Here is a 21413-nt window from a genome sequence, read left to right as displayed (position 1 = left end):
TTGGTGGTATGGAAGGCAAGGCAGTTTGGAGTGCCTTGTAGGTGTGTGTGATCAAATTGAAAGTTATTTTTCTTTCAACAGGGAGCTAGTGGAGGTTGCAGAAGTGTTGGGTGATGTGGTTGTGCCGTGGGATATGGAGGATTAGTCTGGCTGCAGCATTTTGGGTGTTCTGAAGTTGCAGAGGAGTTTTTTGTTGATTCTGGCATAGAGGGTGTTGCCGTAGTCTAGTCTGCTGGTGATGAGGGCCTGTAACCATTATCCTGGACTGAGTCTGGGGGGGTGAATCCATTTGAATGTTTTGCATAGTATGCGGAGGGTGTTAGAAGCATGCGTAGGAGACTGTGTTGATCTGCCGATTCATAGTGAGCGATGAGTCTAGTACGATACCAAGGTTACGTGCATTGTCTGTCAGTGTGGGCGGGTTTCTGAGGGCGGGTGGCACCAGCTGTTGTCCCATGCGGAGGAGGTGGAACTGAGGATTAGGACCTCTGATTTTTCTTAGTTGAGTTTCAGGCAGATGTTTTTCATCCAGGTTGCGGCGGCTGTCATCCCTTCTTGGAATTGTGCCTGGTGACGTCCGGTACCTTGGTAAGGGAGAGGATGAGTTGGGTGTCATCTGCATAAGAGACTATGTTGAGCCAATGGTTTCTGACGATGGTTGTGAAGGGGTCATGTAGACGTTGAAGAGGATGGGGCTGAGGGAGGATCTTTTGGGAACTCAGCATCCAGTCTCTGTCGGTTCTGAGAGGAAGGACGGGAGTCTTATTCTGTGTTCTCCCCGTGAGGAATGAGCGTATCCAGTCTAGGGCCTTTTCTTGGATGCTGGCATCGTGGAGTCTGGTGGTTAGTGTGCGATGGGAGACTGTGTCGAAGGCTGCTGATAGGTCCAGGAGGATGAGGGCTGCCATCTGGCCTTGGTCGGGGAGGGCTCGGATGTCGTCTGTGGTGGCAAGGAGGGCGGTCTTGGTGCTGTGGTAGCCGCGGAATCCCGATAGAGAGTTGTCTAGGATATTGTTGGCTCCGATTAGGTATGCTAGCTGGGTGTTGACAGCCGTTTCGATGACCTTGGCTGCAAAAGGAAGCAGCGATATGGGCCTGAAGTTATTAAGGTCTGTCAGGTCTGCAGAGGGTTTCTTTAGGAGGGGGTTAACTTCGGCGCGCATTTGTTGGGGAATGTGGCGGTCTTGAGGGAGCAGTTGATGGTTTGACATAGCTTGGGTGCGATGGCTGTGGCGACCCTGTGGAAGATGTGTGGCTTGCAGGGGTCTGAAGGTGCTGCGGAGTGGATGCTCTTCATGGTCTCTAGGGTGTCTTCTGTCATGAGTGGGGTCCAAGGGAGTAGGGTCTGTTGGGTGGACTCACTGGGGGCAGGGGTTGAGGGAGTGCCGAGGTCTTGGTCGTCAAAGTTATCGTAGAGTGTCTTGATCTTGAGGTGAGAGAAGGAGCGGAGTCTGTTGCAGAGGTCTTGGAAAGGAGGGACGTCTGTGGTCTCACTGTTGGGCTTGGCGAATTCCTGTATGATGATGAAGAAGAGTTCCTTGGAGTAGTGGGTGTTGGAGAGGATTCTTCTTTGTGAATTTGATGAATTGGTGGTGAGCCGTGGCGGCTGTTTTGTAGGCGGTGCGTGTTTCTGGAGTTTTGCTGTTTCTCCACGTCTTTTCCAGACTTTTGGCAGGAGCGCTTGAATTCTAGGAGTGTCATGGTGAACAAGTTTGCTTTCTTGTGTCGCCCTGTAGGCTTCTGGAGGGGGGCGAGTGTGTTGGTGCAGTTGTCAATTTTATTGGTGGAGTTGTTTGCTGTGGTGTTGGTGTCTGTCGTAGTTGGGGGTGGAGTGCAGGTAAAGTGTTCTTTAGAGACTTTGTTCCAGTTTCTACGTGGGAGTGCGAGTGTGCAGTGGATACAGCAGTAATCAGTCCAGAGGAGCTCTGTGGTGTGGCTGAAGAAGATGCGGTTTCCTCCTGCGAAGACTGGGTCGAGTGTGTGTCCTGCTGTGTGAGTGGGGGCAGAGACAATTTGCTTCCGTCTTATGTTGGTGAGGTTTTCTAGGAGGGCGGTGGTGTTGGGGTCGTCGTGGGTGTCCAGGTGGAAGTGAGACGTTGTGCAATATAACTACAGTGTGGAATGTACAGCATTCACCACCACACATTTGTTTGATATTGCCCACTGAACACATTGAGCCAGAACATTTCATTTGTTCAACTAACCCGTTGGCTTGTGGATGATACAGAGAACTCTTGAGGTGTTTGAAATCACCCTGCTTTAAGAACACATCCGCTCCCTAACTAACTGTAGAACATTGTCCAAAACGAAGGAAGAAGGAAAACTTTCTCTTAAACACCGCTTCCAAAAATTGAGTTTTATTTTTAGAATTGGGTTCACTCATTTAATGAATCTCAGGCCATTTAGAATACTTGTTGACTGGGACTAAGTCAGAACAAGAATGAGCAGGCAGAAAATTGAAAGATCCAACCATCTCAATGCTAACCTATCCAGCGGGTTGCAGGGTGGATTTAATACTTTGTCCCTTCTCACAGCTTTTCTAGATGACACACTTGTTCACGCAGTCCTCAACTTCCCAATTCATGCCTATCCTCCAGAACACTTTCTAGGCTATGTGTTTAGTACGTGACTGCCCAATGTAACCCTTGTGGACATCATTAAGAGTTTCCGTCCTTGTTCTTTTTGTTGTTAAGTTTCTTTCCTGTCATGAGAATACCATCCTCCACTGAGAGTTGAGATGCAGCTTTCACAGTTGACCCGCTCCAGGAAAATTAATTTAGTTAAGCTATTCTTTACAAAAGTAACCACTTGAAACAAAAGGTATCTGTGGGAAACTGGGTTTTTGTTGCAGTAAACACTGCATGTAATATTTGTAAGTCACCCCTACAGCAGTCCTGTCAGCCCTAAGGCAGGATGCTGAATACTACATCTGCGAGAACGCGGAAGCGGCAAGACGAGTGACTTCGAAGGCTGAGGAGAGGAGAATACAACCATATGAAGGAACCCCGTCACACACATGCAGAATCCGCTGAAACTTTAAAGAAATCAGCCCCCGATGAAGATGTACAAGAGGAATGCTGTCGATTTCCAGGATAGGAAGTCAGGCAGGGAGAGATTAGGACATTGACTTCCGGTATTTGAAGCACAGTACGAAAATGTGGAAGCAGTAAGACGGGTGATTTCGGAGACCGAGGAGAGGAGACAACCATCAGCATTCATGCGGTCCGGCTCCAACTGAAGATACGAAGTTGATAAGACCAACAAATCAGCACATTGAGAAGAGTAAACTACATACATGAACGACCAACACACAAGATCCCAGGAGAGATACTGTATCTCATGATGCTAATTGGATAAGGCATTTAACGTCCTACACATTTAAAGTCACGCCCTGATGAAGACCTTCACTCAAAACCATCTATCTGGTCCAACCATTTGAAGGTCGAAATGCATTGGATCTCTCTACAGAGAGGCTCAGAGCAACTGTACATAATAAGTGTGTTCAACAATAGGCGCACTTGAGCTGATAAACTGCAGCTCTGGAAACGACTCTGTGAAACAAATCTCTGACCTCTCTATGACCTGCCTAGTAGATTTAATTGAGGGCAAAATAGAGATATTAGTCCCAATTAGAATTGTTAATCAGTAGGACTTACGTATGTCCGGCTTGACATTCGTTGAAAACAATTTCTGAAAAAAATATTGTAAACAGGATTGTTTTTGTTTATGTATGTAGTATTGTGTTAAAGTCCCGAGTCATATAGCTGTTTGTTTTGTAAACAGTGTATATGGTTTTTTGTCTAAGGCATGGAAATATTTTGTATTGTATATATTCACAAATACTATAAGTAAAATATTAATCTATGGTGTCAGGGGTACTCTGTTTTTTTCCCGATAAGTATATTGATTCCAACCTCTGGACTTCCAGAAGTGAATCACTCCCCACTTGTTAACTCGAATATTACATCTGAGGGCATACCTGCATGACAAGATATGCCCCTGTGCTGGTCAGTCCTATTACTGCCAGTGTAAGTGGACAGGGAAGCCATTTTAAAACTTGTGCTGGACACTTGTGAAAATGAGTTCTCCAGCTACATGATAGCGTCACTGAAAATAGGTATGTTTGGTATCAAACATCTTGTATTGGTAAACCTACACTGATGCAAGTGTCAGATTTACCTATACATGCACTCAGAGGGCACCTTAAAGGTGCTCCATGAAAACCTACTAGCCCCTGCTGTACATGCTGACTGGTTTCTTCCAGCCTGCCGCTCGAGACGCTGTTCTGACCTCCTAGGGTGAGAGCCTTTGCTCCAAGGAGACCGAAACAAAAAGCCTGTCCGGAAAGAGTGTAACACCCCCCTCCCACAGGATAGCCTGCTGATTAGCCTCCTTGGGTCGGCAGGATTTAAAGAGCTCCCACCTTTGGAATGCAAATCTTGCTCCCCTCACAGGAGATGAAGCTGCCACTCTGTACAGGACCCCGTGGCACCTGGAAAGGCAGGAAAATTAGCTAGTCGGGTATGTGAGAAAGTGGCTCTGTATATACTGTTCCCAAATAGGTACAGTGTGTACAGAGTCCACAGTCCCCAGAGGTTTGGCAGAGGTTAAAGTTAGATATAACCTTACTCTCTAAAGTGGTAGCTTGGTCGAGCAGTAAGGCAGAATCAGAGGATAGTGTAAAGCATTTGTTGTGCACACTCAGTCAGCAAATGGTCTCACACACTCAAGAACTGAACTCCAGGCCAATGGTTTATATAAAATATATATGGTTGTTTTATTTTAGAACCAACAATAGGTATCAAAATATACTTTCTCAGAATGAGATGCTTTAAATACTTTTGCAATATGCAATTGACTTTTGTAGGGAATAGTTACAGGTTGTTGCAATAGGCAACACAATTACAAACACAATAATACATTGAGCTCAATGGGAATTTTAAGTTATGTGCACTTGATTACTTTCAGGATTACTTTTCTAACTCCAGGACTGGATCCTAGATTCAGTCCGGGGACAGTTCTTGGAAACAAGTGAGTAAATTCGGTTAAGTTACTGTTGTGATTTTTAAACAATATTTTTCTATTATAAAAGTTAACACTTAGAAACTTTTTCTGATCAAATTACCAATGTTATCCTACGGAAGGAAATTCACTTAGCAGGTAAGTGGGGTTATGGGTACTTTTTCTAGGTCAGTGTTGGATTCTGGATCCAGCACTAGTGTACCACCTGTAAGCAGTTGAGAAACTGCATTTGTTATACAGGTGATTTTTAAGGAATATTTATAAGTTTGCAAAATCGACACTTAGAAGAAATTTCATAGAAAAACAGTCAATGGTTTCCTGTGGGAGAAAATTCAAGTTACGGGTAAAGTATGTTCTCGTTACTTTTGTAATCCAGTGCTGGGCTCCTAGGCTCGGAACAAAAATGGGTGTGGCTCTGATCAGCAAGGCTGAGCCTATAAACGTGAAAAACAAGAGAAAATGCCAATGCTGATTGCTATTTGACGCAAATCAATAGATCGTAGAAGAGAAATACAACAATTGTAACACACAGTGCAACACAATAAACATTAGAGCTAAACTGCCAATATGGCAGATACATAAATTTATACACTCATTCAAGCGCCACTCCTCATTCTACAAGACAAACACACGTTCAACACAATGTGCCTTTGGTTACAATTAACTGAGGTTTGAAACAACCAAAGGACTATCCAAACAAGGAAAAAATGAAAAGCAAGACCGTTTAAATGTGCAGCAGAATCTGTTCACTAGACAATCATTTGGTAGAATAAACAAGAGAATTCTAAATATGCACCAAAACGGACTGATTACACCAATGTTTGGAATAAACGGAAAAGAAGGTCTACGCGTTTCGAACCCCATTTTATTTGGCTGGTGGGGTTCTCTTCAGGACCACAACACTAAAAAGAAAAGAAAAGGAGAGAAGAAAATTTGAGGCTGAACTTCAATCTAAAAAACCTGTGAATGCAAGCAACGTTACTCGCCGCCTTTAATTTGACAAGACTTACCAAAGTGGCAGTGCAGTGGAAAGTGCCTTTTCAATGTTCAAAGATGAATAAAACGAAAAGAAATAGACGGAAAAAGGAGCATTACAGTGACTGTGTTAAAGAAAAGAAAAGCCGTAGAGTAAGGAATGAGCGTTTCAAAACTTACTGATGGATGAATCCCAGATAGAACACAAGCGGTCAACACTGTCAATGGTTATTCAGATCATCTCACATGATCTACTGGGAGTGGAACGGTCCGCGCTAGAAATGAGAAAAGGATCTTTAGTTTGAGTGGAAGGGAAGGACTCAACCTTCATGTCACTACAACGTGCCGGCGTGAGGAAGGAATAGAATACCTTGCAAACTTTAAGCTGCGCCCTTACGCCACTGGCGGTCTCTCAACTGACGGAGGGGATATGATTAGCCTGAGTCGATGAATCTGGGAACAAAATAAAGGGGCTTCAATACAGACTGCTAGCGTGCATAATACACCTAACAGACCACGAGGACAATGACCAGTGTATTATTCTGACGCCAATTACCTGATTCGTGGTGGAGAACGCGTTTCTTCGTCCAGAGCCTGTAGCGAGTGCTTGAGAACCAGCACTTCTGTGTTAGGTTTAAATGGAATCCTGGGAAAGAAACGGAGTGCTGGGAAATGTAGTATTGTAATTCCAAAGGTACAATGTGACTTGGAAAAAGGGGTTTAATTGGAGAGTTTAATTGCAGGTTTTTTTTTCGCTATTGCCAAAGGCTGGATCTTCAATGGGCAGAACATACACCCAAAATTACCGAGTTGTTAGAAACGGAAGGGGGTTCTAGTTGAGATATTGGAAAAGAAACACGTTTCATGTGGACTGGTCCTAATGCAAGTATGGAAAATGGTGCGGGCCAGAGACTTTATAATCTGTAAATTTCCAATAGTTCATTGAGTCCAGATATAGCAGTGTCGAATTTAACGATTAGCATAGCTTCCCGTTGTGAGAGCTTGAGTTCAATATCGCCTCCTCTTGGGTCACGTTCCACTTTAGAAATGACGGTCCAGCGGAGATCTTTTTCCGCATGCATCCTTTTGCGCCAATGATTGACGAGTGGTGCAGTCTTGACATTTTTCCTGATTCGGGACTTGTGTTGCGTTATTCTCTGTCGGACCTCCTGATTGGTTTTTCCGATGTATAACAATGAACAGGGACAGATTATTCCATAAATCACATGTTTAGTTTTACAGTTCGAAAAAGTATCATGCTTCCAGTGGATCCCTTTATGGGAGAACAACGAACCACCGAACGTTTGGTCGCAGCACGAGCAAGTCCCACATTTATGGTGTCCTTTTATGGATGTCAAGCCCATCATTTGTCTTAGTGTAGGTTCCAACACTTTTTTAGAGGTTGCCCTGACTATATGATTAGCCACATTTCTTTCTCTCTTGAAGGCGAACAAGGGGGAAGTTTCCAACGATGGATCCAGGTTTTGAATGAGATGCCAGTTCTGATGGATCACTTTTTTTAGTTGGTTGGAATTGGGACAGAAGGTAGTCACAAATACTTGGCGTCCTGTAGAAGGTTTTTCTTTTTTCATGAGCAGGGACTCCCAGGGGGTCCACCACGCTCTCTTCATGGCTGTTTTTACCAATTTTTGGGGATAACCCCATCTCGTAATTTTTCAACGAGATTGTTGGCATGGATGTTGTAATCACCTTTGAAAAAGCAATTCCTTCTTATTCTCAAAAACTGTCCATACGGTAAGTTTTCTTTTAAGCTTCTAGGGTGATTACTTGAGAATAAAAGGGCCTTGTTCCTATCCGTCGGTTTAGTGTAGAGTGTAGTGACTAAGTGCCCTTCAGTTGGAAAAACTTCTACGTCTAGAAAAGGTATCTTAAGCGAAGATGAATTGATGCTGAACTTAATGTCTGGAGATCTCTGATTAAGCCAGTCAAAAAACTGCATCAATTGGTTGTGATTTCCAGTCCATGTCATGAAGATGTCGTCAATGAACCGGAGCCAGGACGTTATCAAATGCTTGAACGGGTTGTTGTTGTAAATGAATTTCTCTTCATACATAGACATGTATAATACTGCCAATTCTGGAGCAAAAGGACAACCCATTGCTACGCCTTTTGTCTGGAAGAAAAACTCGCTGCCGAATGAGAAAAAGTTCTTTTTAAGGGCAAAGCTCCTAGGCTCAGCACTGGGGCTTCTATCTAAAACAGGTAAGTAATTACGTTTTCACAGTTGGTACGATTTTTAAAGAATATTTGTAGTTTGCAAAAATTGACACAGAAGAAATTCTACAGAAAAGCAGTCAATGGTTTCCTATGGGAGAAAATTGAGTTAGTGGTAAGTACGGTTGTAAGTACTCTTCAGGGTCAGTGCTGGGCACCAAGATCCAGCATTGGGATCTCTCCTAATTGCAGGTGAGTATTTCCGTATTCGTTACTCGGTTGATTTTAGGAGCATATTTTAAAGTTTAGAAACTCCACACTTAGAAGAAATTTCAGAAGAAGCCAGTCAATGTTACCTTATGGAAGAAAAGTGAGTTATCGGCTTTTGGGTAAGTACTCGACTGGCAGAGTTAAGGTTCTGGGCATAGACTCAGGGGTCTCCCAGGGTCAGGTAGGTACAGTTGTTACACCCTCAGCGGCCCAGGGGCAGCCGGGTGCAGAGTGAGTTAGGCCCAATGTTATCCTATGGGAGGCAGGGGGGCCTTGGTTGGTGGCTGCTGACTAGCAGGCCACGTGGCTGTGGGAGCTGAGCTCCTGGTCACTTGCTCCGGGCAAATGGGGAAGTATGTAGGAGTAGAAGTTGCACTGCCAGGGCCACTCGGGAGGCTGGGTGCAGGGTGCTTTGGAGCCTTCGGGCGCTGAATGGATTTCAATGGGAAAGCTCAAGGACGAACAAAGGCTGCAAGCTCGGAGACGAAGATTCTCCCGGTGCCACCAGCACTTCGAGAGGTAAGTTGGGTAGTTGGAGGATAGGTAGGTACCCAGGATTCGGGCATAAGGGGCTGCAGGGTGCAGGGGTGCCTTTTGATGTTGGGTAATCTTACCCTCTGTTGATCGCGGTTGGGAGGTCCCTGGCTCTGAGGCTGCAAGCGTCGTTAGGAGCGTCGAGGTGGGTCCTTGGGTGCGGGATTCGGGATCACAGTCGCCTGGGGGACGTCCTTGGGGTCTTTTTCCACTCCAGCACAGGCCAGGCTTGGTGGGTGCAGAGTGTGCAGGGTTCGCGGTTCCGGGCTGATGCCAGGGGTTAGAAACTTGCTTTGAGCAGAGCCACTGCTCATGGGAGTCCCAGATGCTCAGAGTCACAAGGTAGCCAGGTCCTCCGGGGTTTGTGAGGTTGCTGGCCACAGGAGGTGCCGGGATTTAGCAGGAGCAGGTTCGAGGGTCGACAGGCCGGTAGGACTGGGACCAAAGCAGTTGGTGTCTTCCTCTTCTTAGCAGCTGCACAGCAGGTCTTCTTTCTTCTTGTTCTTCTTTGCTTTTTCGGAATCTGGAATCTGAGGAGGGAAGGCTCAGGGTGCTCCTAAATACTAGATTTATGGGCGTTACAGGTATGTAAAGGGCAGGGACCAATGGGTCCCTGCCCTGGGGTGGGTACACCCCCTATCCTGCCACTCTCCTGTGGGAGGGGGGCAGTAGGCTAGTCCTGATTGGGCAGGGCTTCGCATCTTCAAGATGACGAGAGCCCGGAGATGTGCTTCACCTCGCCTCCCCCACCTGAGGGGTGGGGTTGGCAGAGGCTGGCACATCCTGTGTCCTTACTTGGGGTTTCTGGCCAGTCTTCCCTCCAGAGTGGGGGTCAGAACTGGTGGGGGCCAGTTGCTGGGTACAGCAAATGGCCTGGAGAAGCTCACAAAGGCGGCATGCCTTTGAAGCTTCCCCCTGCCCATCCTGGGGGAGGAGACCTAGCACCTCATCCAGGATGTGCATTGTTGCAGGCCCAGGAGAGCAGGGGCTCTCCAGCCAGGGGTCCAGCACCATGTCTGCTGTGTGGCAGCCTAGGCAGCCTCTCAGACCAGACGTGGATTGTAGGTTCGGTTTCAGGGGGCATCTCTATGATGCCCTCTGTAGTGCTTTGTACATTAAATCCCACACTGGCATCAGTGCGGGTTTAATGTGCTGAAAAGTTTGATACCAAACTTCTCAGTCTTCAGTGTTGCCATTATGGTGCTGTGGAGTTCGTGTTTGACGAGATCCCAGCACCATATACTCTAAAATGGCAGCACTGCACTTACAGTGCCCAGGAATTGACCCGGGTACTGTAGGGGCACAGAGCTCATGCTCCTGTGAACACACCACTGGCATAGGGCACCCAGCTAGAGGGGTGGCTGATGTATGCCAGGGCAGTGTAGGTTGTGGGCATGGCACAGAGGGATGTGTGCCATGTCGACTCTTTGTTTTGTCTTGTACCCAGACACTCAGCCTGCAAGGGCAGTGTGTTTGTGTCAGGGTACAGGGCCTCTAAGGGTGGCACAATAAGTGCTGCAGCCCTTAGAAGCCTTCCCTGGTCACAAGGCCCTGGGTACCTAGGGTACCATTTACCAGGGACTGACATGTGGCCAGGGTTTGCCATTTTGGGTTTTAGGTTTTAGGGAAGGAACATAGGCCCTGGGCACCTGATTGGCAGGAGCCCAGGGCACACTCAGTCAAAGTAAAGTCAGCAATTCAGTAAAAAGTGGGGGCATACCATGCAAGAAAGATGGCACTTTCTCACAGGTAGGCATACCACCTCCCGGCTAGTACCACCCCAAAGTGGGCTACTGTGAGGTGGACACTATTTTCAGTAGCATCCATCTTTGTGATGGCATACTTAGTGTTAGATTTGGGGGTTTCTAGTTGGCAGATGTAGGTACCTTTGATAAATAGGGACCCTTGCGTCTAGTCATGGTAAGGGGGTACACTTCTAAAATAACCCCTGCTCACCCCCTTGGTAGCTTGGCACGAGCAGACAGGCTTATCTCAGAGGCAGTGTGTAAAGCATTTGTGAACACATACAGTAATCAAAGTGACAACACTACAGATGGACGCCACACACGTTTTATATCAAAAATAAGTATTCTTCATATAGACTTAACACAAGACCACAAACGACAAAAATCCACAATACTGTACTTAAAATGGTAGAATTAGCTTAGTTCTCTTTAGATGTTAAAATGCGACACTTTGAGTCAATGTACCTTTGGATGCTTAATGCCATACAACGAAAGTGTTGCAGGGAAGGTGATGCGTCTGTTCCTTACACGCAGGAACGGTGATGCATCGGTTTCGTACTGCGCTTCCGTGGCGATGCGGCCCGCAACGCCATGATGCGATGAAGATCCCATGCAATGAAACCAAGATGGCGTCGTCTTCTTGATGCGACACAATGCGTGCACGCCCGACGGCCCTGCGGCGATTCTTCTGAGCCGCGACAGGCCCTGCGACACACTTCTCCTGATGATGTGAGAGACTTGATGCGACAGCTGCAGCGGCGACACCCTTGTTCAGTGATGCGACGACAGCGGCTGCACGCTTCTCTGGTGTTGCGAGACATTTTGGCTCGATGCGACAGCTGCAGTGGCGACACCTTTGTTCAGTGATGCGACGGCAACGGCGGCGACACGCTTCTTATATGTTGCGAGATGTTTCCTGCGATGCGACAGCGGCGACACCCTTGTTCAGTGATGCGGCGGCGACACGCTTCTTCTTCGTGAGTCGCGCTTCCAGCTCCTTGCGACACGCAGTCCCTCAGAAGGCCGCAATACAGCTGCAGGCACTTCCAAAGAACTCATGGGGAGCTGGTGGTTGAAGTCTCTTGTCCCTGAGACTTCAGTAGGAGGAAAACTCTTTTCTCAAGCCCTTGGAGATCCTTCACAAGTTGAATAAAGTACAGACAACGTTCATTTCTCCTTTCTTTGGCAGTCAGGCAGCCACTGCAGGCCAATCCCCCAAGCAGCACTTCTGCTTAGGAATAGTCTCTCCTCAGTCTCTCTGGTTCCTCTCCTCAGCAAACGTTCCTTCTTGTTTCCCAAAGTGATCCAACATTCTGGGTTTGGGTCCCAATATTTATACCCAGTTTGTCTTTGTTCTCTGAAGGCAGAGAGGCCTTTGCCTAGTCCAAACCAGTTCTGGTCAGTCCTGGAGCACTTTGTTGACAAGACTCCTTCTTTCCTTTCAAGGTGCAGGGCAGAGACATCAGGATCACCACAGGAAGTGGAGCCAGCATTGTGGAGGAAAGGCACAGCCCTATTCAGGTCCCAGGCTCAACTCCTCCCACCCATCTACATGGAGATCTCTCTATTCAACCCTGTGCGGACTCACCCTGTCTCCTGGAATTTCCCCAGCCCCTGTCACTCAAACTCCAGACAAGGAATACACAACCTAGCAGAGGCAGGTTTGGATGGTGAGACAAGAAAATACCTACTTTCTAAAAGTGGTATTTTCAAACACAAAGGTGCCGATTCGGATCCTGGAAAAAATTTCCCCGTACGACTCGTATCCGGTCTTTTTACCGTACGAATCGTACAAGTACCGTACAAACTGCCAAGTACGATTCGCATGGGAAAAAGTCCATACGAATCGCATTGGGAATAATTCCCCACACGTCCTCGGGTCGGAAAATGTGTCCGACACGTCCCCGGACGATTTACCGTACAAATGTGAAAAGTGAAGTCCGACCGCGCAAGTACGATCCATCCCGTGCGTCCGATGTTACAACCGTATGGAAAAAACACCGTCCGCACCGAACTCCCATAGCAACCATGGAGACATGTGCCCACATACGTGCCGAACACCCCCCCAGCCCCCGTATGTACGCGCCGAACCACCCCCCCAGCCCTCGTATGTACGCGCCGAACCCCCACCCGTGCATGTACACCCCCGTACGTACGGACCGTACACCCACCCGTGTACATACACCCGTGTACGTACGGCCCGTACCCCCACCTGTGTATGTATGGAGCGTACCCCCACCCCAACAGTGGATGTACGGACCGTACCCCCAGCCGCGTATGTACACCAGTGTATGTACGAACCGTACCCCCACCCGCGTATGTATGGAGCGTACCCCCACCCCAACAGTGTATGTACGGACCGTACCCCCACCCGTGTATGTACACCAGTGTATGTACAAACCGTACCCCCACCCGCGTATGTATGGAGCGTACCCCCACCCCAACAGTGTATGTACGGACCGTACCCCCACCCGCGTATGTATGGAGCGTACCCCCACCCCAACAGTGGATGTACGGACCGTACCCCCACCCACGTATGTATGGAGCGTACCCCCACCCCAACAGTGTATGTACGGACCGTACCCCCACCCGTTTATGTACACCAGTGTATGTACGAACCGTACCGCCACCCGCATATGTATGGAGCGTACCCCCACCCCAACAGTGTATGTAAGGACCATACCCCCACCCGCGTATGTATGGAGCGTACCCCCACCCCAACAGTGGATGTACGGACCGTACCCCCACCCGCGTATGTATGGAGCATACCCCCACCCCAACAGTGTATGTACGGACTGTACCCCCACCCGCGTATGTATGGAGCGCACCCCCACCTCAACAGTGTATGTACGGACCGTACCCCCACCAGTCTAAGTACGGAGCGCACCCCAGGCCCCAACACCAGCACCCTCACCCAACATCGCGCATGTACGAGTCGTACCAAGCCAGAGACAAGGACAGCACTGTACAACAAAATGGCCGATGTACGCACCGTACAGATGCTAAAAACACACGTACACAACCAGGACAAAGCAAAACAACACAAGAAGACTCCATTTGAATCGCACAAAGTCACAAAACATGTCCAACAAGCACAAATACAACCTATTCACTGACCTGCAACTGCCAAACTCCCAAACAGAGGCCCAAAACACAACCACTCCTTATAACACACCCACCCAAAGTTCAAACACAGCCACACCCACCAATGGACCAATAAAAAGGCCCAACACACACAAACCATGATCCTTTGCAATAGACCCACTGCTGCCAGACCACACAGAGAAACAACTGCACCATACTACAACCTCCACTACACCCTACACCTGCACACCTTCACACAACCACCTTCACAAACACCCCCTCATCACATTCACACACACACCTGCACAACCACACCCACACACCCACAACCATCCACACCCACACCCCCCACAACCATCCACACCCACACCCCTCACCATGCCCACTAACAAGAATCCAAAGTTCACTAGCCGAGAGTCGGAGGTCCTTGTCGACGAAATCATCAGAGTCGAGCCACACCTCTTTGGAACATTGGTCAGACAGACCAGCATTTCCGAAAAATCAGCCATGTGGCAGACGATTGTCGATGCTGTGAATGCTGTTGGGTCCACCAGAAGGACCAGGCATGAATGCCAAGCCAGGTGGTACGATCTGCGGAGGACGGTCCGCCGCAAAGTGACCGACGACCACAACCAGGCCAACACCACTGGAGGAGGGCCGCCCCACAGACGCGTACAATACCATCCCTGGGAGGAGAAGGTGATGGCCATGCTGCCGCTGGTGGGAGTGGAGGGAGTAGAAGGACTCCGAGAGCCTGGTGAGTACACAAACAACTCACCTCACATGGGGGGAACGTCATCCACAACCAAACTCACAATCATGCACGCAACCACCCCAAAGCTATCGCATGACTCAACCACACTCCATAAACACGCACATGCCACTAGCGCCACCATGCCCCATGCACCCAGCTAGACAATGCCAAGTCACAGGCCACAGAAAACACCAACACAAGACACGGTAACCCAGATGGCGGGAGTGTTGGCCTCAAAAATCACATAGTGCAACTCAGAAGCAGACAACAATGCCCTCAGCCCATATGGCCTAGGTCACAGCCAGACAAACAGTGTGTCCCCACACAGGAAAGACTTGCCTGCAAATGGCGGACGCCTTGCATGAAGACATGGGGGTGAAGGCACTTTTTGCACATGACAGCAGCTAATGAACAGCCAACACTGTGAAAGAGTGGCAGCACACACCACCACAGCAGCAGCGCAGACACAGACACTACACCCAATGGGTGCCTGGAGATCAGAAACAAACTCACATGAACAAGCCGAGGGCCATTCAAAGATCTGCAAACAGTGTGTGCCTAGGAAGCTGGGCTGAGGTGACAGAGGGTGACACACAGAGGGAGGGAGAGGGGTAGAGAGAGGGAGGGAGACACAGGGAGACGGACAGAGAAAGGAGGCTGACACAGGGAGGGAGGAAGGGAGAGGGGGACAGAGAGGGAGTGAGAAAGGGAGACACAGGGAGACCAATTCAGCCTTGGGTGGTGTGGGAATGTCTGCTCGTCAGCAGGTGGACTGCGTGCATGTACGCAAGGGTGGCCAGTGCCTGAATCCCCCTCTCTTCTCCATGGCAAAACACTGGGCCATGTGTCAACCTGTGCACGAGCACAACTCCAGCTACCTGCATTATATAAGTGTGTGAAACAACTCCATTTGCCCACGTACAGTGCAACACGGAAGGCGCCAATGCATGGCTCGCCACACCTGCTCACTCCACTGCTGACTGCAGTCACAATTGACGCAGCAAGTAAGACTGTGTCACACATAGGTAAAGTCTCAAAAGCTGTGGCCAAGGGACATACCCATGCACAAGTGCACTGTGAGTGGAATGCAAGACATATCCAAATACCCAGAGGAAATGTGCCAACTTTGAGACGAATGAAACATGGATGTTGCATGGAACAAAAATAACATTGTCTCTCTCACACACAGGTCAACGTCGTGGATCACCCCCCAACACTGGGGGGAAGACTCACAGGACCTGTCTCTGCGGGATGACGATCCCACCGGCAGTGACGACTCTCACCACTCTGTGGACGACCCCGACCAACCTGGCCCCTCTGGTGTCCAACCACCTGCAGCACCTGTGTCAGGTACAACTGGGCCAACCACCACCCCCACTCCTGCCACATCCCAGGAGACACCCAGGATCCCTGCCCCACCACCACAACGCAGCCAGGCTGACCAGGAGGGACACGGTGTACCGGGCACCCAGGAGGAGGCAGGCGACAACGCAAATCCCACCCCTCAGGGGTCCCGGAGACCCGATGTGCCCACAAGGGCAGGCCAGGCGCAAGTGGGCAGGGGTGGTGGGAGTGGAGGATGGCGGAGGCGCGAGCCTGACCAGTTGGCTGCGGAACCGGTATATTCCCATGTAAGAAACATCCTGGACACATACCGGCAGGACACCACGGGCATGAGCCAGGTTGTGTCCACCCTCAACGAGATGAAGGGGACCCTCGAGGAGATCAAGACCCAGCAGGCCCAGCAACATGCGGAGCAACATGCCTGTCAACAGCGACACCAAGGACGGATGGAGGACAGACAGGCTGAGCTCGTGACGGTGCTCACGGGAATTAACCGTTCACTCCGTCGGATAGCCAACAACATGGGCAACCCTCCCTGTGCCACCAGGCGAAGAACATCACCACCCACAGGGAGGGATCAGGAGGAGGAGGATACATCCGACGGAGCATCCCAAGCATCGTCACGGCCTGCTTCTGAGGGTTCCCGCAGGAGGGCGGGTCGTCCACGGAAAAGACCGTGAGGGTCGGCGCAACAGCACCATCTCCCAGGACACCTGGCCTGGCACCTGGCCCACTGGCCCAACAGCAGCACATCAGCAAATGACATTCTCTGCCACATGGACTTGCTGGTCACTGTCTGACCAATGTTGACAAACACTGTGGCATGGACTCTGATGATTTCCAATGGCAAGGATACGAACTCCCCCAGTGAACTTTGGATTCCACACACCCGGAAAGCCCCTCTTGTCATACCCCCCCCCCCCCAACACGTACCCCAACACAAATAAAAACTTACACGATCAAGAGATGATGCCTACATTTTGCATTATTACATTACATGTGTCTTGTAAAGTCTAACCATGCCTGAGTTCTCATATGACTTCAACCATCCATACCCTGGGGCCTGAGTCTGGCACAGGACACACATGGGTCACAATGTATTAGGCAAGACAGACATGGAGCACCATACACACCCGTGATGGGCCCAACCAGCTAAGGGGGTGGCCGCACAACCGTGCCGACAGACATATTGAGTACAGCAACAGTCATGCGCAGAGGTCAGGGATCATGTGGAGTGTCCTGGGGGGCACCCAGGTATGTGTAGACAGGTGGCAGAACCATGTCCTGCAAGCTTGAGTCAGGTGGATGCAGAGAATGGTGGCCTGGCCAACGTTGGATGCATGGGGATGGCACATGTCACAATACCCACACAGTCATGGACATCATGCACAATACAGAGTCTAATCCCAGACAAACAGCTTGCATCTTGCTACTCTACACATAGACACATAGCCACTGTCACTGAGAACCATGCCAGACATGCCGTATGCACCGTGGCAACACACCAGCATTGACTGAGAAGAGGCACCTTGGAGGCATAGGGACACCTTTATTAGTCATGTATTCCGGAATGCAGAGGCAACTCGGAGTTCACATACACAGGTCATGTGGAGTAACATGTGGGTCCAACACTGGCACCCCCCTTCTGCACCACAAATGCTTGATATCCATGGAACTGGCACACAAGTGTCGGGTAACAGATAAACACCCCCTGCTGCTCACGGAGAGGCTGCCATACACCATTGATCCTCTGATGTGGAAGTCCCACACCATGTCAAGCCAATGCAAACCGTATGTGTCCGAGGGCAGTGTCACACACATTGATGCCTTCATCGCAATCCACTATCCCATTACAGATGACTGTCAACAAGTCTGACCATCTATTCAGGTGAATCCAGCTACATGTCATGTGTCCCATGGTGATGCGACATGTCTGCAGAGGAACCAAACATCAACAGGGGCAGTGTGCACACATTGTAAACAACTGCCACACCCAATACACCCCTGATGCATCCCTTACCCTAAGGAGACTTCCAAACTTGTCCGTGCGTGTAACGCTGAGTCAGCACACGATAACGTGTCCATGAGGAATAGCAGTGCCACAACAATGCAACCAGCAGACGGCATGCGCAAGTACCTGGGGATGAGAGACACACAAGAAGTCAGCCACAAAAAGCTCATCCACTTGCATGTGCATGTACTCGACACATATAAGGATGACAACATGCTAGGTCACAATTATGACTGCGGAAATACACTCATCACTGGCACCATCACTCGAGTGACACATCCACACACACCTCTGACTCACGTGGCATACATGCAGATGGACACACACATTGCAACACATGCCACACAAGGACCAATGCGTGCACACTCAGACACTGGTACTCACCACTAAGCAAAGAAGTCGCGTATGAGCCGACTCTGGATGTCCTCTTGCGGCTCCACATCCTCCACATCACTAGCCCCATTGCCAAGCCCTTCGTCCTCCACGGGTGGATGGTCCTGATCATCTTGATCCAGGATGAGTGGCACAGCTTTCTCAACTGCCATGTTGTGCAGCATGCAGCAGACCATGAAGATTTTGCAGACCTTCACCGGGGCATATGGGAGGGCGCCACCGGTCTTGTGTAGGCACCTGAATTGGCTCTTCAGGAGGCCAAATGTCCTCTCTATCACTCGCCTTGTCCGGCCATGGGCGGTGTTGTAGCGGAGCTGGGCCGGCGTGCTGGGGTTGCGGAGAGGTGTGATCAGCCATGGCATGTTGGGATAGCCAGCGTCCCCTACATGGAAACCACATGGACAAAATTAGGACAGGAGAAGCAGTCGGGCAGGAAGTCTACGCAAAATACAGGACAGACAGAGTGTACCCACCAACAACACATGCTCGTTCGTTGCGCAGCTGCGTCATCATTTCAGGCACCCTGCTACGCCTCATGATGTAGGCATCGTGTGCTGATCCTGGAAAACGAGCACAGACATGTGAAATCACCATGTTGGACAGACACACCACAAGGGCATTGATGGAGTGGTAGTGCTTGCGATTCCTGTACGCTACCTCCTGGGCCTGTGGTGGTACCAAAGCCACATGTGTCCCATCTATGGACCCAATGACATGGGGCATCCCTCCCAGGGCATAGAATCCACGCTTGACACCAGTCAACTGTTCAGGAGTTGGGAAATGGATAAACTCATCCAGGTGAAGCAACATGGCCTCTAAAAAATCATGCAGCACACGGCTGAACATGGTCTGGGACATGCCACCAACATGAGCTATGGTATATTGAAAGGTACCCGTGGCAAAAAAATGTAGGGCTGCCATTACCTTCAGCTTGGGTGTCAGTGCCGTAGGATACCTGTGCAGCGGTTGCAGGTGTGGTGCCAGCCTTGCCGTCAACTCCTCAATCAACGGTTGGGGGAAGCGGTAGCAGCGTATACAGTCATTCTCCCGCATGTCAGCCAAGTCCGGAATTGGTCGGGGAAGAGGCGGCGCTCTGCAGTAATTTGGAAGTGACAAGGAAGAGTGAGTGCACCACAACAACAATTTATATGTACTGAGCACATGTTAATCTGTCAAAACACATATGCTACATACGGAGTCAGGTATGTGCTACATGCCCTGGACACGTATGGCTGCCAGGTGACACTCCTACCAAGACCCAGCTACACACGGGGATTGTGAACCTCCACATCTCATGGCATGGGACTAGCTGTGTCCCAGTGTAAGTGTACAGCCAGACACAATACAGGAGTGACATACATCAACATATCAGCAGATGTAGGATGTTGATTGCAGAGACAGGTAGCGGAACACTAGAGCCACAGGTCACATGACATAACACTAGGACAGCCCACACACCTTGCCATGAAGGTGTACATGTCATGACTGATCACACATACATTGAGAGTATGCATACAGGTCCTTGTTATGCTACTCCGTGTCCCATGCATACATACACACCTTACATCCGATACCACATGTGGCCTGGTGTGCGTAACAATGTGCCATGGCCATCTACACACAGACACATGTTGGTTGCAGCAACTGCAGATGCATTTGAGGGAACACCAACATCAAGCTAATGGTAACACACCACACATACATTACATAGTCACATCGTGCAACGTGGGTAGTCACATGTCAGGTGTGGTAACCCCTGTAGCGGGCATCAGGGGACACTTGCGTGTGTTGTTGACTGTGCCATGCCAGTGACGCTTATCTCAAGTGTTCTGTACGACATGCACACATGTCAAAGGAGTGAAGGGCATGTCTGGCACATAGTGCACCATCACACATAACATCTGTACACATCTCATCATACATCTATTGCCTTCACAACTCAGGAGTAATGTGCCACATCACAGCCTTTCACACCTGTGCCCCACACATGTAGTACTGCACAGACAATGCCTTGATGTCCATCCATGGACAAGTATGTCAGCTCTATTCCTTTCTGTGTGCTGCCTGTCACCACTGTTATGTGTGAAAGGCACCGTACATTCGCTCTGAGGGCGTGTGTACGTTCCCTATCACTATGGGAGTGCTGCCGTAGGCCTACCCATAGTGATAGTGAGCGTACACGCGTGTGTACGGTCCGTATCACTATGGGTACGCATACGCGAGCAAACCCATAGTGATAGTGAGCGTACACGCGTGTGTACGGTCCGTATCACAATGGGTACGCATACGTGAGCACACCCATAGTGATAGTGAGCGTACACGCGTGTGTACGGTCGGTATCACTATGGGTACGCATACTCGAGCACACCCATAGTGATAGTGAGCGTACACGCATGTGTACGGTCCGTATCACTATGGGTACGCATACGCGAGCACACCCATAGTGATAGTGAGCGTACACGCGTGTGTACGGTCCGTATCACTATGGGTACGCATACGCGAGCACACCCATAGTGATAGTGAGCATACACGCGTGTGTACGGTCCGTATCCCTATGGGTTTGCTCGCGTATGCGTACCCATAGTGATACGGACCGTACACATGCCTGTACGGCCTGTTGCTATGCATTTGGGGTGCCCTAGGGCCCCGGAACGCACCGTACCTGTGTGTGAATCTCCAAATTACATAGGGGACACATGAGGGACAAGTATGAAGCCAGAGATGCATGCTGGTTGCCATGGAGACCGAGTTTAAACTTTGAATTTGTTGAATGAGGTGGCCTGCAAAAGTCGGTTTGAAATAATCTACTTTGTTGCAAAGTTGTTGTTGAAATGACATCATGCTGAATTCTAAAAAAATCTAACCCCCTCACAGGGGTAGGTTTAAATGGATTGGAGGAAACATAGGATGCAAATGTGAGTGACCAATCACTCTGTACTCCTGTGCATGAAACAGGCCAGCAAGGCAGATATAAGGCAGCCAGGTCCCATGAGAGAGCACTTGCCTGCACATCTTTTGATTCCACAACACTGCTGCTGCTCGTGATTCCCTGGCACCATGTCAAGGTCTGTGGAGAGGGCCCAGCCTTTCACCCTGGAGGAGAATT

The 21413-nt window shown here is 49.5% G+C and overlaps 1 long non-coding RNA gene across 1 annotated transcript in view; it reads left to right on the top strand.

The window, feature by feature from the left end:
* The window catches only part of LOC146871258 (uncharacterized), a 224987-nt gene that overhangs the window by 202449 nt on the left and 1125 nt on the right, over positions 1-21413 (top strand). The window lies entirely within an intron of this gene.

The sequence above is a fragment of the Triturus cristatus genome, chromosome 1_1 (assembly GCF_964204655.1).
Source record: "Triturus cristatus chromosome 1_1, aTriCri1.1, whole genome shotgun sequence".
NCBI lineage: Eukaryota > Metazoa > Chordata > Amphibia > Caudata > Salamandridae > Triturus > Triturus cristatus.
Note: the sequence above shows the minus strand (reverse complement) of the source record. Positions and strands in the feature narration are given on the sequence as shown.